Source organism: Sorex fumeus, unplaced genomic scaffold (genome assembly GCF_029834395.1).
Source record: "Sorex fumeus unplaced genomic scaffold, SorFum_2.1 ptg000007l, whole genome shotgun sequence".
NCBI classification, from domain to species: domain Eukaryota; kingdom Metazoa; phylum Chordata; class Mammalia; order Eulipotyphla; family Soricidae; genus Sorex; species Sorex fumeus.
Window position 1 is genome coordinate 22,409,720 of NW_026606064.1, and position 18,999 is coordinate 22,428,718.

Consider the following 18,999-nt stretch of genomic DNA (forward strand, 5'->3'; position numbering starts at 1 on the left):
GAACTACCATACAACCCAATGATAACGCTTCTTGTCATCAATCACCTAAACACAAAAACATTAATTCAAAAAGATCACCTAGGAGTGATCCCTGAGCAAAGAGACAGGAGTAAAATCTGAACACAGATGGTTGTGGTTCCAAAAAACAAAATAAAACAAACAAGATGAGAATAATCTAGGTTGGCATTGTAGCACAGCTAGAGAGCACTTTCCTTGCATGGGCAAGGCCCTGAGTTTGATCCCCAACATGGGAAGGAAGGAAGGAAGGAAGGAAGAAAGGAAGGAAGGAAGGAAGGAAGGAAGGAAGGAAGGAAGGAAGGAAGGAAGGTTATTATTCCTTTTCCATTTAAGGAAATAAGTTAATCAATGATTGAAGGAGAGAAAGTGCTTAGTAGAACCAGGGGAGTTTATTTTTTTCATTTGAGCATAAAATTCATTAAGAGATAAATTTATGACCTCAGCAAAGTCACACTAAAGTTCTAATAATTGCAAAATTGTTTTTAGTGTGTTCACTTTAGTTCAGTCATCCTGGTTGTCACAAATATTTAAAGAAATAATTAGTTTTCATGCTTAATTCTCTGAAGTCTTCTATCTCATTTTTTTCAAGCTGCCCCATAGGTATATGACTCATGTATGCACATTTATCACACAAGATCATTCCCATTACTAAAACGGTACTTATTTAAAGCCGATACAATTCCAAATTAGCTGGCCATCTAAGCAAATTAGGAAGTGTTGCTTTTCCTGTATTTGCAAAACAAACCAGACATTTTAAAAGCACAGCCTAATACTTTCAACTTTAGATGTGAGGAAACAGATGACAAGCTTAAGGAAATCCTACACTGGATATTTATAAGTTTCAAAGATATGGCAGTTGTTGTGCCTCTCTTTAAAAGCAGCCTTTTTGAAAGAATATTATGACTAATTGTGAGTGCCATGAGCATATGCAGGAAATTTGATAAAAATCCAAAAATATTAGGGAACAGTCCAGAAAAATCTCCTGGGGGTTGTGTTCCTTGCAAATAGATAAACATGTGTCTAAAGGTTAGTGTTCTTTAAAGAATTCTCAGAAGCTGGCATTAGAAGGAAACTGGCACCGTTTAATAAGTGACGGTTATTCCTTCCTTGCTGAAATGAAAAATGTTCTGAAAAGTAAAGAACTTCATCTCTAAACACTGAACGCAGAAGGGTTTTCTACAATTTTTTAATCCTGAGTCACAGGATCAGTAATAAATGAGCTTCTTGGATATTACTTCATTTGCTATGAAAAAAAAAAACTGCTTTAAGATTCTTCAGTTCAAAGTTACTGTAAACACAACAAACATCTATGTAACGCTATAGGTTGTAGCTTCTAGTTGTTGTTTCTCCAGAAATATTGTATTACATTAGAGCTTTGTGTCTGTGGGAATTAGTCCGACAGTCAAAAGTCCTAATTTTGCTTAGGTTTTGCTTTGTTTCTGTGATTTCAAATTAAAGTAATATATCCTTAAGGCTGGCATCCTGGAATAAAACAACGTATCAAGTAGAAAATGATCTTTCTCATGTAATGGAAAATAGTAAAACGATTATTTTATTTCATATCTCCGTCTGTATACATTTTTTATGTTCTTACAGATATTAATTTAAAGGAAAATATTAAGTAAAGAAACTTCTTTTTTAATTTTTTAAAAATTTTTAATTAATTTTATTTATTTGTATTTAAGTAAAGAAACTTTAACTGAAGATCTTCATCTTAGAGCTGGACAACTCCCTCTTTCCCTTATACTATGAACATTAATTATTCAAAAGAGTTAAGGCCAGTGAGATATTACAGGATTAAGGCACTTGCCTTGCATGTGACTAACCCTTGTTTAAGTCAGTATTATAGGGCCCCCAAGCACTGCCAGGAGTGACCCCTTGCCGCCAGACAGAGCCAGGAATAGCTCCAAAGCACTGCCAAAAATGACCTAAAAACTCAAAAAGAAAAACTGGGTCAGAGAGTTAACTCAAGGGACTGGAGCATGTACTTTGCATCAGAAAATCTGAATTCGATCCCCAGCACATTATGGTCCCCTCAGCACTATCAAGAGTACCCTCCAAGCTCTGAGTTTGGAGTATTCCCTGAGTATCACTGGTGGAGATCCAAAACAAAACAAAACAAAAATTAGAGAAAATTTAAAACTTCATATCAAAATATGTTGTTTATGTGTTTTTGGTTTGATTTGGTTTTGAGGCTATAACCCAGTAGTGCTCAGGTTTTTTTTTTTTTTCTGGCAATGTTTGGGAGGACCGTGCTATATCAGGATACACCCTGGGCCCCAGCAGACAAAGCATGTGCTTAGCCCATTGAGTCATCTCTATAATCCCATCCACCCACTTTAGCATTTAGCATGAACTTATAAAAGCTAAGGACTCCAGGAGGCCAGAGAGAGAGGGGTGGGGGGGAGAGTTTAGTGGGTAAGGTGCTTGTCTTGCATGCAGATGATCTGGGTTCTACCTGCCACTGGGGGTGACCAGAAAATTATAATAATAAGTAAATTAAAATTAAGGACATACAGGGGCTGGAGCAATAGCTCAGCGGGTAGGGCATTTGCCTTGCACACAGCCGACTTGGGTTCAATTCCCAGCATCCCATATGGTCCCCTGAGGACCACCAGGAGTAATTCCTGAGTGCAGAGCCAGGAGTAACCCCTGTGCATTGCCGGGTGTGACTCAAAAAGAAAAAAAAAATTAAGGACATACATAAAAGTCTAACTCCTTTTAATGAATGTAGAATCCTTATACATCACTATGAAGATCAATTTAATACCAAAAAATAAGCAAAGGTATTTATCTTATTTTATCATCATTATATTTATTTTGGGGCCATACTCCTGGCTCTGCACTCAGGAATTACTCCTGGCAGTGCTTAAAAGAACAGATGTGATGCAGGGGATTGAACCAGGGTTGACCAAGTATAAGGCAACAGCCCTACCTACTGTATTACCTCTCTGGCCCCAAAGGTATTTATATTACAACTATTCTCATATATTTATGAAATAATGTGTATATTCAAATATATTCTATGCATCATATGATGGGAAACTACTCTGGCTAAGGGGTGGGTGTTGTAACATTGTATTACTGAAACCCAATTATAAACAACTTTGTAACTGTATCTCACTGTGATTGAATTAAAAAAAAACCATCAATAGGAACCCAGTTAAATTATGAACATCCATATAACAGATATGTGCAGCCATTAAATAAAATAAAGCATGATTTTGTGTACTAGTATGCAATGATTAACAAAAAGAGAATTTTCAGGGAAAAAGTCATCTAGGGACCAGAGAAATAGTACAGGGGTTACGGCTCTTGCCTTTCACGCTGCTGACCTCAGGTCAATCCCCGGATATGGTCCCCCAAGCATAGTCAGAAATAATGATCCCTGAGCACATAGCCAGGAATAAACCCAGAGCACTTCTGGGTATAGCCCCCAAACCAGAACGCCCTCACCTTGTAAAAAAAAAAAAAAAGTATAGGGTGTAGGGAAATAGCTCAAAGGACTGGAACACACACTTTTTTTCCTTTTTGTGTCACACCCGGTGATGCACAGGGGTTACTTCTGGCTCTGCATTCAGGAGTTACTCTTGGCGGTGCTCAGGGGACAATATAGGATGCTGGGAATCGAACCCGGGTTGGCTGCGTGCAAGGCAAACACCCTATCCGCTGTGCTATCTCTCCAGCCTCTGGAGCACATGCTTGGCATGCAGAGGCCCCACATTTAATTCCCTGTATCATCTGTTCCTTTCAGCACCATTGGAATGGCCCAGGTGACCCCCAGCACTGTTGGGTCCCAGTAGTAACCCCCGGCCCCTCAATCAAAACAGTCTGGAACAATGTGAATAACGTGTTTCTATTAACTTAGAAGATAAGGATAAATACAAACATGCAATTATATATGCAAAAACTTAGAATACAGGAATCCAAAACCTTTCTTAAATTGAACTGGCATAATATGAAGAAGGAATTACCACTAATGGAGATTTCTTTAGCATTCCTAGACTCAAATCCTGTCAAACCACACCAAATAACACATGAAACTGAAAATAATACTAACATAGAATAAAAAGAAGTTGGAGTTTCATGAGACTCACATGGCCTGTATAAAAAAGTTTCTGGGGAAAGAACTTGGCAGAGGCCCTGTGCCCAGGGAATTACTCGCCGTCTCTGCAAGAGTGTTGAGAAACAGTTGCTGAACACTTACTTTTCTCTTTTGCCTTTTGTCCTAAAAACAAAAGATCATCTTTGAGGATTCCTTTTTTTTTCATCAAAAATTAAGCAAAAGAAAATATTTTACGTTTTGATTTTCCCATTCATTTCCTTCCCCATTAAAAAAAAGTTTATGCGGTGATAAGAGGTCAGAAGCACCGGCTTGCCGTGCAGCTGGAGGTCACATGCTTCAGTACTGCACCCAGAATATTAGATTGTCTACACCAGAGATCACATGCTGTGTGTGGTTCCAGGAATTTAAAATAGCAGAGCTGCTGGGATGGCACTCGGGCATGTGGGATGGTACCAAGAATGGAAGTCAATCCCCCTCCAGACTCACCAGATTTCACATCTGCAAGGGGAGCACTCTACCATTCTCCCACTGAGACAGGCCCAGGCCTCTTCACTTTATTTTGCTTAGTGAAAACTAATGTTGGTCTTTTGTAGAAGTAAAGAGGTGTAATGAGAGTTTTAAATAATGAGGGATAGGGGCTGGAGTGATAGCACAATGGGTAGGGCATTTGCCTTGCACGCAGCCGACCAGGGTTCGATTCCCAGCATCCCATATGGTTCCCTCCCCCTGCCCCGGAGTAATTCCTGAGTGCATGAGCGTAACCCCCAGCCCCAAACTACCTCAATCAAAACAGTCTGGAACAATGTGAATAATGTGCTTCCATTAACTTAGAAGATAAGAATAAATACAAACATGCAATTAGTTATATATATGCAAAAATTTAGAATACAGGAATTCAAAACCTTTCTTAAATTGAACTGTCATAATATAAAGAAGGAATTACCACTAATATGGACCCCCACCCCCCAAAAAAAGAGAGATAGCTTTCTCGCTTAAATAGTTGTCCTCTCTCCAGATGACTTAGGTAAGTACAGACCAGTGAAAGAGTGGAAATGCATGCCCCGCCCCTGCCCCAGCTCCCGCGTCTATAAAACAATTGTGAAGAAAGTTGTACCTTTCATTTTCTAAAGGACTGGTAGCATTGCTTTGAGGACAGTGGAGATTGCAGCTATAATTCCTGCTAACACAGAATGTGGCAACTGACAACGATTTGACTATAAACCAGTCAGTTATATATATATATATAAAAAAGACTGCTTTCCAAAAGTGGAGTTTACCTCTTACTTTTCAGCACTTTAAAAAAAAATTTTTTTTATTAGTGAAACACCATGAGGTACAGTTGTAGACTTCCAGATTTTTGTGCTTGGGTTTCAGTTATACAGTGATCGAGTACCCATCCCTCCACCAGTGCCCATTCTCCACCACCAATCATCCCAGTATCCCTCCCACCACCCCCACCACCCCCATCCCACCCCACCTCTGTGGCAGGGCATTCCCTTTTGTTCTCTCTCTCCTTTTGGGTGTTGTGGTTTGCAATAGAGGCATTGAGTGGCAACCATGTTGCGTCTGTAGTCTACTTTTAGCAAGCATCTCCCATCCTGGGTGGATTCTCCTAACAACCTTTATTTGGCATTCCCTTCTCTATCTGAGTTGCCTTTTCCCCCAGCATGTGCGGCTGGCCTCAAGCCATGGAGTGAACACCCTGGTACTTATCTCAACTATTCTTGGCTGTTATTCTCCTATTCTGTTACTTTATGTTCCACAGATGAATGCAATCTTTCTATGCCTGTCCCTCTCTTTCTGACTCATTTCACTTAACATGTTACTTTCCATGTAGAACCACTTGTATATAAATTTCACGACTTCATCTTTTCTAACAGCTGCATAGTATTCAATTGTGTAGATGTACCAATGTTTCTTTAACCAGTCATCTGTTCTTGGGCATTCAGGTTTTTCCCAGATTCTGGCTAATTGTAAATAGTGCTGCAATGAACAAACAAGTACAGATGTCACTTTGACTATAATTTTTTGCTTCTCTGGGATATATTCCCTGGAGTGGTATTGCTGGGTCAAATGGGAGCTCAATTTCTAATTTTTTGAGAAGCATCCATAGTATTTTCCAGAAGGGCTTTTCAGTACTTTTTATTTCCTCAGAAAGTTCCAACCTTCGATTCTTACCTGGCAGGGGAGATACCAGGATCAAGAAAGTTCCAACCTTTGGGGCCAGAGTAATAGTACAGCAGGTAGGGTGCTTACCCTTGCATGCAGTCAACTTGAGTTTGATTCATGTCACCCCATATGGTTTCCTGAGCCAGCCAAGAGTAATATCTGAGTGCAGAGCTAGGAGTAAGCTCCTAGAACTGCTGGAAGTGCCCCCAAAATGAAAGAAAAAATAGAAAATTCCAATCGTCTATCCCAACCCCAAGAAATGCATTTCTCTAATCTTTAGTGTAAAAGAAAAATTCTCCAAATTCTCTAATTTGTTGTAAAATTACAAAACCTCTCTAAGACAGTGTTTATTTGCAAAAAAATTATGTTCATTAGTTTAAAAAATTTTTTTGCTATGACAAAACTTGAACCCAGGGCCTCTCACATGGAAGGCAAGTGCACTACTGATGAGCTGTCCTCTTTCCAGAAAATATACTGTATTTTACTACTATAGAGAATAAATTTAATTTTTATATACATTTTTATTGTATACATTTATATGCATTTGTTTCTACTTTTATCAAGTCAATCAAAGGAAAACGTATTTGGGGGCCGGAGCAATAGCATAGTGGGTAGGGCTTTTGCCTTGCACGCGGTCGACCTGGATTCGATCCACCGGCTTCCCATATGGTCCCCCAAGCAACTCCAGGAGTAATTCCCGAGTTCAGAGCCAGGAATAACCCCTGAGCATCGCTGGGTGTGACACAAAAAAAAGCAAAAAAAAAAAAAAGGGAAACGTACTTGGAGAATATGAAAAAATTAAAAGATTTATACATAATCATTTAATTCTCTTTCTGAGGTGAGGGTTGAACCAAATCCAGTTGATGTTCCAGAGCTCCACTCAGTTCTGTGCCTAGGGGGTCTCTCCTGGTGGTGCTGGGCGGATCATGCAGTGCAGAGAATTGAAATAGGTGGGTTGCATGGTGCCTTAAACCCAGCACTGTCTCTCAGTCCTCTCATTTGTTTCTTTAGTGGCTTTTAAAATTTTTCGTTTATTAAAACATTTTTTGTTTTGTGTTTGGGTCTGGGGCTGGAACGACAGCACAGCGCGTAGGGCATTTGCCTTGCACACAGCCAACATGGCCAACCCGAGTTCGATTCCTCCACCCCTCTCAGAGAGCCCGGCAAGTTACCGAGAGTATCTCGCCCACACGGCAAAGCCTGGCAAGCTACCCGTGATGTATCCGATATGCCAAACACAGTAACAGTGTCACAATGGAGACCTTACTGGTGCCCGCTCAAGCAAATAGATGAACAACGGGAGGACAGTGACAATGACAGTGACAGTTGGGGTATAACTTTTGGAAGTACACCCAGAAGTGCTTGGGGTCAGTCTCAGCAATATTCCATGTGGTGCTGCTCTTAAACCTGGACCTCCTGCGTGCCAAGCATGTAACCAACCAGCCCCTGGAGTCATTTCCTTGACTCTCCAATTAATTTTTTTTTTTAATTTGGGCCATACCTGGCTGTGCTCAAGGCTGACTTCTGGTTCTGTACTTAGGAATCACTCTTGGTGGTGCTCAAGTGAACATATGAGTGGTGCATGGGATAGAATTGGGGAGGGCCACATACAAAGCAAGTGCCTTAAACGCGTGCTATCTCTCTGGTACCTTTTAAAAAGTTGTTCTTGTTTATCCCTTTCAAATAAGCAACTTATATAATAAGTGATATACTTGTTCCCTTTTTCCCACTTAACTTATTAAAAAAGGATACCTGCAAGCATTTGCAATATGAAGAATCATTTCCCAAACAGTTCATTTCCATCTGAGCATTACTCCATCGTTCTTTTCTTGGCAAAGAACATCCAAAACACTCTGTCATTTTTCATCATAAAAGCAATAAAGCCAATGTATCTAATTAGCAAAAATCTCCCTCCTGTTAAAGACAGCAGCCTGATTTGTTGAAACAAGTGCTTATTCAAAATGTTTATTACTATGGTGGTTGTTGTTGTTGTTGTTATTATTATTATTATTATTTATATTGTAGAACTTCGGAATGACAGCTTTGTGGAGAGAGCACAGCTGGCAGAGCTCAGGGACTACTCCCAGCTCTGAGCTTGAGAATTTTACCTAGAGATAGTCAGGGAATCAGACGTTGCTAGGGATTAAACCCAGTCCTCATGCATGCAAAACATGTACTTAATCCACAGAACAATCGCTATGACTCTGGAAAATGGCTTCTTAATTTCTTCATTGTGAGTCTCAGCTCCTAAAACTATCAAATATTTAAGATTTAAGCAAGCTAGCAAACATTTATTGGGACTGTGTTTACCAAACCTCTACCTAAAATAGGCGTTCTAGCTCTTACCAGAAACTGCGAATTTTCAGACATTGAACTATCCCTGTGAGATAGATGTATCTGCCAGCCACATGCATTATAACTAAAGTACACATCTCCTGGAAAATGGCCTCATGAAGCTTTTAAATCAGGAGAAAGGGAAAATGACATCATCCTCTCAGTTGTACCCTAGCAAAAACTCAGAGATAAGTTTTTATTTGGGTTTGTTTTCCTGAATGTTGAAAATAGGCTGATTGCAGCAGAGGTGTCAGATTGCTTCTCACTATGTCAACTTCAAGTTCAAATTTAGGAAGTCATTCTGCAATCAGAACATGCTGTGCAAATTAACAATAGATTTCGAAGCCACAAATACATTTTAGCAGACCTAAATTTTACCTAATTTCTTCTTTGTCCTATCTCATTATAGGTGCTTGATAAAAGTGATTGTTCCTTCCATGATGCTCTTGGTGAAAATAGCTCATTAGAATCAACATTTGGAAGAAAAATTTCCAAACAGAACACTGTATTTTTTTTAAATTTTACATATTATTCACCTCTCCTCCACACACATATCTGTTCCTTTGTTGAGGCAGTGATGTGTGTGGGGAGAACACTGGCAGAGCCAAGAATGGTTCTGAGATATGGGTCTGTGCTCTGGACCAAACTACCAGATTCAAGTCACATCCCCAGGCCCACAATATAGTATTCCTAATTTCCAAGAGAAAACTTAAGCATTGTCTTCAGTAAAATGCTGGAAGGAAATAATTGTTGATTTTCTATTATAATTATTTTATTACTTTAGTAGTTTCTGTAGTAAAACCCTAAAGGAAGAGGTCATGGGAGTGATTGGCTTTGACGAATAGAAAGTAGGAAGCATGGAACAGTGCTTAGAGAGGGAAGAAGGGTGAGTAATTCCTACAGTGATAGAAAGACTTGCTAGTATGAGATGTTCTGGGAAGCTATAGGAACTCAATGGGGAAATTAAAAAGAGGAAAGTGTGTTTCTTTATTTTAACTTTTGGTCCAAACCCAGGGTTGCTCAGGCTTACTCTTGACTTTATGGTGCTCAGGGATCATTCTTGGTAGTGATCTGGGAACTATATGGGTGCTCACCAGTCAGCCCTGTGCAAAGTGTGTTTCTTAAAAGTTGATGCTTATTTATTTATTATTTTGGCTTTTTGGGTCACACATGGCAACACTGAGAGGTTACTTTGATTCTGCACTCAGGAATTACTACTGGCAGTGCTTGGGAAACCTTATGGGATGCTGGGGATCGAACCCGGGCTGTTCGTGTGTAAGGCAAATACCCTTCCCACTCTACTATCTCTCTGGCCCCAATGCTGGTGCTTTTTGATTGAGGTTGTGGCTATAGACTTTCTGTTCTCAGCATGTGGCATCTGATCTTAGGAATCACATCTGAGAACATAGTCTGTTTTCCCACTTTGTAGGTGATTAAGAAGACAGTTATATCAAAGTGGATGCCTGGGTGGAGGACTTAGAGGAATTAAAGCATCTCTCAGGATTACTCAGATCCTTAAAAGAATCTGACTGAGGGCCCAGGAGATGGCACTAAGGATGGAATGACTGCTTTACACATAGGAACCCCAAGTATGATCCCCAGTAACATAGTCCTCCAAGCAACAAAAATTTCTGCCAGGTGTGACCCACAAAAACAAAATACCACCTCCCAACTGCTTTAGTCTCCTAATTTAAAAACAAAGAAGGTTCAATCTGCCTAACTGATTGTAAAAGATTGTTCCAAATTTGACTTCTCTTTTTGAAATTACTATATATTAGGAGTGTTCATATCTCTCCTGAACAATAAACAAAACTTTTAAACAATACTTTCATAGTGAGAGAGATCGTATAGCCTACAGTTATACCACCCTGTACCCACCTGGTCTCTCCTGGTCTCTAAAGCTAATCATGATCAGGTCTGGTTAGTACTTGGATGGAGAGAGATAGTACAGCAAGGAAGGCACTTGCCCTGCATGCAGCTCAAGTGGGTTCTATCCCTGACACCCCATAGGGTCCCCCCAACTCACTAGGAGTGATCACTGAACACAGAGTCAAGAGTAAGCCCTGAGTACTGCCAGGTGTTGCCCCCAAAACATACAAACAAAAACCAGAAAATAATACCTTTATTGATTTGGAACACTGGTAACTCTGTGGAGCCTGGTACTTGCAGATCAATTTTGTTTTTCTCACGTGTATAACAAATGCAAGTTTTCCATGAAGATGGATGAAAACAGGCATCTTCATGCTGAGAAGTCATTAGTAGCTAGGAAATTAGTTTGTTCTTTGGATATGAAAGAACTGTAATCAAGGGCTCACCATTTAATTGGAATTCACTAATTATAAGTGAGTAAGTTATTTATTATAGAAATGTATCATTTAAACAAATAGAAATATTACATGTAGATAATAATCAAAATCATTTTATTCCCCACCCTCTATTCAGTTTCTTTGTTGTTCCAGTGACTAATGGTCACACAAATGCTTGGTTGTGGAGCTTGCTGGGGCTTGCAGATCTGGTTGTGGTGCTTGCATACACACTTTTTTTTTTAAATTAAAGCGCCATCATTTACAAAGTTACTGATAGTTGAGTTTTAGGCATACAATAATTCAACACCAATCCCTCCACCAGTGTCAACTTTCCTCCACCAGTGTTCTCAGATTCCCTCCTCACCCCATCCCCCATTCCACCTCCACCTGTCAAACTTGACAGGCACTTTACAAAATTTCAGTGGTTGCTGCTTAGATCTCATATTTCACTTTGTAGATGATTGTGTTTTAGATATAGGACTAGACCCCTTCACTCGTATCACTGGTATAACTGAAGCCCTGATGTCTGTTCTTCCATTATTTTTAATTCTCTTCTCCCCCTCTGATTTCTTTCCTTTTTTGGTCCATCTCCTCTCTAAACACTGGGGACAAGGATAATCTAGGATTCCCCTTTTTTTCCTCATCCAGTATTCCATTATTCCACAGATAAGTGAAATTATCCTGTGTTTGTCTTTCTTCTTCTGGCTTACTTCACTCAACATGAGATCTTCCAGTTCCAACCAGGTTGCAGCAAGTTGCATGGATTTCATGGTTCCTTGCCACTGCTTAGTATTCTATAGTACACCACATCTTCATAATCTGTTCATCTGTTGTTGGACACCTGTGTTGATCCCATATCTTAGCTATTGTACTGAGTGCAGCAATGAATAATGGTGTGCATATGTCCTCTTGAGAGAGGCTTGTACACACTTGTGCATCAGCATTCGCACACTCTGCTACTGGGGCACAACTTGTGGAAGGCACTAGGAACTGAACTCTGAGCCTCACACAAGAAAGACAGGTAGTCTTTTTCATTTGATTTTGTATTCACCAATAACCCACTCCTGAACCCTTATCATAATAGTTTTATACTAAACACTCAAAGTTGCTTCTATTTTACAAAGCATACTGTTAGTATCAGTTATTTCTTCAAAGTTCAGTGCAAGACCCAATTCCCCATATTATCCCCTCTGAAGACTTCAATCCCAAAGATTTTTCCTCACTCTGAACTCATTCTGAACATAAAGATGTATTCTCTTCACATCTTAGCATTTAATTATCCTAATACAAGCTAACTTGTTTAAGATTTGAAACTTTTCACAAATTGGTATCATTCTGCCTTGCACCTCAGTCTAAGTTTAATACAATTTCAGGCACATTTGCATGTGTCAATTTGTTCTGTGACAGGGACAAAGTGTTAAGCAATGTATCATATGATCTTCACAATGATAGATTTCAATACTGCTGGGTCAGAGAGAAGAGAGAGAGAGAGAGAGAGAGAGAGAGAGAGAGAGAGAGAGAGAGAGAGAGAGAATAGGAGATAACGTGCTTGCTTTGCATGTGGCTGACTCCAGTTTAAACCTTGTGGTGCGACACATGGTCCCCTGAGCATTACCAAGGGTCACTCCTGAGCACAGAGTCAGAAATAAACTCTAAGTAGAGTTGGATGTAGCCTCCAAATTCCCCAATCCCCAATAAAAACAAAAATTAGTATTCTCATTTTAGAACTAAGAAAACGAAGGCACCAGGAATTGAACTGAATTAATCACACAGTAATGAAAGCAGAGATTTGAACAAGATGGTCAGAAGTCAGAGCTGCCTCTTAACCACAGTAGTATAAAACTATAAATGCTGTCTGTGGTATATAAAACAAATATATAGTAGAAGAATAATACTCATGGTCAGGGAAAACAGGGGTTAGGAGGACTGGTAAATGGTTGGAACTAGCTACAAGTGTGTGTGGGACTGAGGGTAGGTAAGATAGAGGAGAGACCGGTATGAAAATAATAACTGAAAATAATAACTGAGAATAATCGCTCTGGACAAGATTTGAGGGTTAAAAGTAGGTAAGGGGGCTGGATTGATTGCACAGTGGGTAGGGTGTTTTCCTTGCATGTGGCCGACCCAGGTTCTATTCCCAGCATCCCATATGGTCCCCTGAGCACCACCAGGAGTAATTCCTGAGTGCATGAGCCAGGAGTAACTCCTGTGCTACGCTGGGTGTGACCGCCCCTCAAAAAGTAGGTAAGAGATAATTTTTCAATATCAATATTGCAAACCACAATGCCCAAAGAGAAAGAGAGAGAAAGGAGAGAAAGAGAGAGAGAGAGAGAGAGAGAGAGAAGAAAAGCACCTGCCATAGAGGCAGGTAGGAGGTGGGGGGTTGGGGGGATCAGTCGAATCTTTGGGTGGTGCTGGAGATCTGAAGATCAAACTTGGTCCTACAGCACACAAAGTATGTCCAAGCATATCTCATGGACCTCCACCTCCAATTTTTTTCTTAATCTTTCTTTCTTTCTTTCTTTCTTTCTTTCTTTCTTTCTTTCTTCCTTCCTTCCTTCCTTCCTTCCTTCCTTCCTTTTCTTTCTCTCTTTCTCTGTCTTTATTTCTTTCCTTTTTTTTCTTTAATTTATTTCTATTTCTTTAGCTTTCTGTATTAAACTTAGCAATGCTCAGAAGCTACTCCTGGCTCTGCACTCAGGAATTACTCCTGACAGTGCTCAGGGAGGGGACCATGCAAATGGTGGCTCAAACCCAGATCAACAGCATTTAAGCCAAACACTTTACCTGCTGTACTCCAGCCTCATTTCCCCCCTTCACAAAATACAGGACAAAAGTCAAACCTTAGGGGGTCCCTAGATAGTTCAGTGGTATAGTGCCTGCCTAGCACATGTGAAACTGGTGAGGCTCAATCCCTGGCATCACCCCACATGAGAAAAAACTCTACCATTCATAGTCCCCTGGTGCCTTCACAAAGTGTGTCATCTGTGGCACACTTTGATCAAGTGTGTGCAAGCACCACAACCAAGTGTGTGACTGCCTATCAGTGCAGAAGTGACAAAAACAAAGCCTAGGGAAACAGGAAAAGAAGTCAGATCTCCAACTCTCTGGGATATGTATCGGGAGGAAGTACTACTAAATGAGAAAGAACTTTGATGCTCAGATACTGTCAAATTAAATATCTAAATGATCTATAGCGATTGTGAAAATAAGGTGAAATATCAATCCCATGTACATAGCTACATTGTGTTCATTGGTAGAAAGGGTAAAAAAATCACCCGGGATTGCATTATTTTCAGAAGTTTGTTTCTGCAATGAATTTTGGTCAGATTCTATTTTTATACATGTCTCAGGGAATCAAGCCCGGGAATTGTGTCTCCAAGGACACATATCAGAGAACATATTAAAAAAAGAGAGAACAAGTAGTTGAGACTTGGAGATTTGGGAGAGAAGAGTGGGGGTTTGAAGACTTTTGTGGGGATGTGGGGGGCTGGTGGTGCTCAGAATGAAGCCAAGGGATTCAAACCATGCAAAACAAGTGCTCTACTGCTGAACTACATCTCCTAATTTTGCATTTGTTTCATTTTGGTTTTGAGCCGTACTCTGTGGAGCTCAGTGCTCAGGAGTGGCTCTGGCAGTGTTCCAGGAACTGTATTTGGTGCTGGAATGGAACCAGGTCGGCAGTGGGTGGAGAAGGGGATAGAAAGCAAGATCTTTAACTCCTGTTCTATTTCGCTAGCTCAAATAAGTTATTTTTTTTTGTTTTGTTTTGTTTTTTGTTTTTAGGCCACAGCAAGTGGTGCTCAGGGGTCACTCTTGGCTCTGTACTCAGGAATCACTCATGCAAAGTTGGGGGATCATATAGGATGCTAGGGATCAAACCCAGGTCAGTCATGTGCAAGGCAAAAAAAACCTTACCCCCTCTCCTATCTCTGGCTCCAAAGTTTGATTTTTTTTTTTATTAGTGAAACACCATGAGGTACAGTTATAGACTTACAAATTTTTGTGCTTGGGTTTCAGTTATACAATGATCAAGTACCCATCCCTCCACCAGTGCCCATCCTCCACCACCATGGGTCCCAGCATCCCTCCGACCCCCCATCCCCCCGGACCACCCTGCCTCTGTGGCAGGGCATTCCCTTTTGTTCTCTCTCTCTCTCTCCTTTTGGGTCCTGTGGTTTGCAAGAGAGGCATTGAGTGGCAATCATGTTTGGTCTATAGTCTACTTTCAGCATGCCTCTCCCATCCTGGGATTATCCTCCCAACACCCTTTATTTGGTGCTCCCTTCTCTATCTGAGCTTCCTTTTCCCCTATCAAATGTGGCTGGCCTCCAAGTCATGGAGCAAAATTCCTGGTACTAATCTCGGCCACTCCTGAGTGTTAGTCTCCCGTTTTGTTACTTTATGTTCCCCAGATGAATGCAATCTTTCTGTGTCTATCCCTTTCTTTCTGACTCATTTCGCTTAACATGATACTTTCCATGTAGTACCACTTGTATGTAAATTTCAAGACTTCATCTTTTCTAACAGCTACATAGTACTCCATTGTGTAAATGTTTTGATTTTTTTTAACTTTTTAATTAACTAATTAAAAAATTTTTTTGGTTTTGGGGCCATACCCAGGGCTTACTCCTGGCCTTCTACTCAGAGATCACTCCTAGAGGGCTCAGGAGACCATATGGGGTGCTTTGACATTTTTATTTTAATTAAAGTAGAAACTTAGCTTCTCCTAAAACCCCAAATTCTCTTTTATATCAGGTACCTCTGAAATGGTAACGTTTTCCTGAATGTTTCTACTTGTTGGCATTTTTATTAATAATTCCAAATTACTCCTGGAATGGTATGAAATCTTCTATGATAGTCACTACCAAACAGTGAGCAAATGGAACCAGAAAGTTGAGAAAGAAATTTGAGTGCTGACTTGAACTAGTATAGGGTCAATTTACATTTGAAATATAAGGCAAGTGACTTAAAAACACTTCAGAGACTAAAGTCCACTAAAGGTGTTATTCAAAAACCATAAGTGACCCTTTCCACATAGTATATTTGAGTCCTCTACACGTCTTTTCAAAATAGAAGACAGGAGAAATTGCACAACTCTGTGATTTGATATAAAACACTGTTATATGGTTTTTAAAATTCCTTTTTTTCTTTATATATAGTTAGAAAACCTACTCAGAAACACTGAGAGAAGCTTAAACTCTAGCGTTCCTGTCCAGTTCCGTGTAACACCCTTCCAACAACAATCTTTAAGTTCTCCTGGACTCATCAGGGGTCAGGAGAAGCACTCAGGCTTTTATTTTAAGCAGTCTGTGCAACCTAAGTCCCTCCCCATAGTGCATTCATTAATTTTTGTTTCTTTGTTAAATATTTACCATTACTTTATACCTCTGGTTTTATGAACACAATACCAGAAAGTTCTGTTGAATCAAGTACTTAAAATTTCCCAACAACTATGAAGGAAAGGTAAGAGAAAATAAACGTTACAGAAACATAGTTGGCAGATAAACTTGACTTTGATAAGGCTAGCTGACCGAAAGAAAGCTTTTTCTTTTTTTTTTTGTCTTTTTGTGGTCACACCTGGCGTTGCTAAGGGGTTACTCCTGGATCTGTGCTCAGGAATTACTCCTGGTGGCACTCGGAGGACCATATGGGATCCTGGGGATTGAGCCCAGGTCAGTTGTGTGCAAGGCAAATGCCCTACTGTCGCTCCCGCCCCTTGACTGGAAGAAACTAATGGGTAGAAGCAATATTGCCATATGCAATTCTACTGTGGGAGAACTAACATATTCAATTATCCTTTAAAAAATTTTACTGGAATGGAGACTTATCTCAAAGAGTTGGAGCTTCACATGCTGTGACCCGGGGTCAATCATTGGCATTGTGTGGTCCTCTGAGCATCACTTGGAGCAATGCCAGACACAGAGTTAGGTTTGTAGGCTCTGAGCACTGCTGAGAGTGGCCCCCAAACAAAAAATAGATATCTCTAAGTCGACATTCGTCTGGGAGCCTGAGCATGACAGGAATAGTGTTTCTAACTTATATCTCTTTAACATTTCTCTCATTTTGGAAAGGAAGAAAGGAAGGAAGGAAGGAAGGAAGGAAGGAAAGAAGGAAGGAAGGAAGGAAGGAAGGAAGGAAGGAAGGAAGGAAGAAGAAGAAGAAAAAAATAAAAAATATAATAAAGTTTCAGCTTACTGAATATCTTTTTTTTAAACTTTTCTTTGGCTTTTTTTTTTTTTTTTGGCTTTTTGAGTCACACCTGGCGATGCACTGGGGTTATTCCTGGCTCTGCACTCAGGAATTACTCCTGGTGGTGCTCAGGGGACCATATGGGATGCTGGGAATCGAACCCGGGTCGGCCGCATGCAAAGCAAACAGCGTACCGGCTATGCTATGGCTCCAGCCCCCTTACTGAGTATCTTTACAGGTTTTTTATTTCGCCTTAATTTTTTTTCTTTTTTTTTATTTTTATATTTATTTATTGAATCACTGTGGGAAAAGTTACTAAGCTTTCAGGTTTAAGTATCGGTCATACAATGATCAAACACCTTTCCCTTCACTAGTACTCATTCTTCACCACCAAGAACCCCAGTATATCCCCCCTCCCACCCCTCCAAATGCCTGTGAGGCAGATGATTTCTACTTAACTCTTCTCTACATTGATTACATTCATTATTTCGACAAAAGATGCACCATTATTGTTTAGAATTTCCCCCCCAACAATCAGAATTGATGAAAAGGCATTGTGAAATACTTTGTTTTCTATAGCTGGTTATGAGAATCATATAATGTCACACAGCCACGATTTTGGATTTCTGCAAAGAGCCAGGTAATTACAAGATTGATTTCTGTGTGTCTGGTGTTATGGCCGTGCCGGAGAGCCGCTCGTGGGGGGCAACTCCTGACCTCAGTAGGGCATGAAGGACGTGCCAGTACCGCCCCCCTTCCCATGAGACTGTGGTTGACCATCACCACCGGCTCGTACCTGGCTTTCCTATAAGCTCTGAGGCGGCGGCCACCTTGCTGCCGGGGGGGGGGGGGGGGGGGGGGGAAGGCAGAAGGGAGCAACACCCTTTCCCTCCTGGGGAGGCATGGCACCGTAGTTTAATGCATGGTCCATTCACTTTTCTGCCGCAAGCTTCCGGGCTCTGGATTAAGTCCTTTTGCCTCTGGAGCTATGGCTGTGCCAGAGAGCTGCTTGTGGAGGGCATCTCGTGACCTTGGTAGGGTGTGAAGGATGAGCCAGTACTGCCCACTTTCCCATGAGACTGCAGTTGCCCTGTCACCGCCGGCTCATACCTGGATTTCCAATAAGCTCTGAGCCGGCAGCCACGTTATATGCGGTCCAGATGCATTTCTGCCAAAAGCTGCTGGGTTTCAAGATTTGTTTCTGAGTCTCTGGTATCATGGCTATTAATCAGCTTGATCAGGAGCCAGAAAGACCGTTTGTAGGCGGTGACTCGGGGTCTCGTTGGGATAGGGAGAAAGAGTCGGCTCCACTCCCATGTGGTGAGGCCCTGTGTGTCTCGTCACTGCAGGCCCAAACCTAACTGTCCTGTGGCCTCTGGAGGATGGTGATCACCAGTCTGCCAGGGGGAACAGGCCAAGACACGAAACCTATACCCACCTGGAGTGGCCAAGCCCCAGTAAACTATTGCAGGAACAGGACGCATTTCTGCCAAAAGCCGTTGGGTTCCGAGATTCGTTTCTGAGACTCTGGGATCATGGCCATTAAGCAGTTCAATCAGGAACCAGAGAGGCCATGCCTCCAATTATATAGCTGAGCCGGAGATGGTTTGTGGGTGTGTCTCCACACACCTAACTTTTGGCCGTTTACTTTCTTGGTAAACTTTGCCCCAAGTTTTTGGGGTCTGGCCAACGGCACAGCAGCAGTCTTGGGGTATCTGAAAGTCTGACGTTGCCATCAGGCTGCTGATGCACTCACCTCACAGATACAGATTGACCTGCTGGCGGCACCATACCCCCATACAGATTTTTATTTAAGGTCACACCTGACATTTGTCAGGGCTTACTCCTGGTTCTATACATAGGGATCACTCCTGGCCTGCTCAAGGGACTCATATATGGTACCAGGTATCAAAC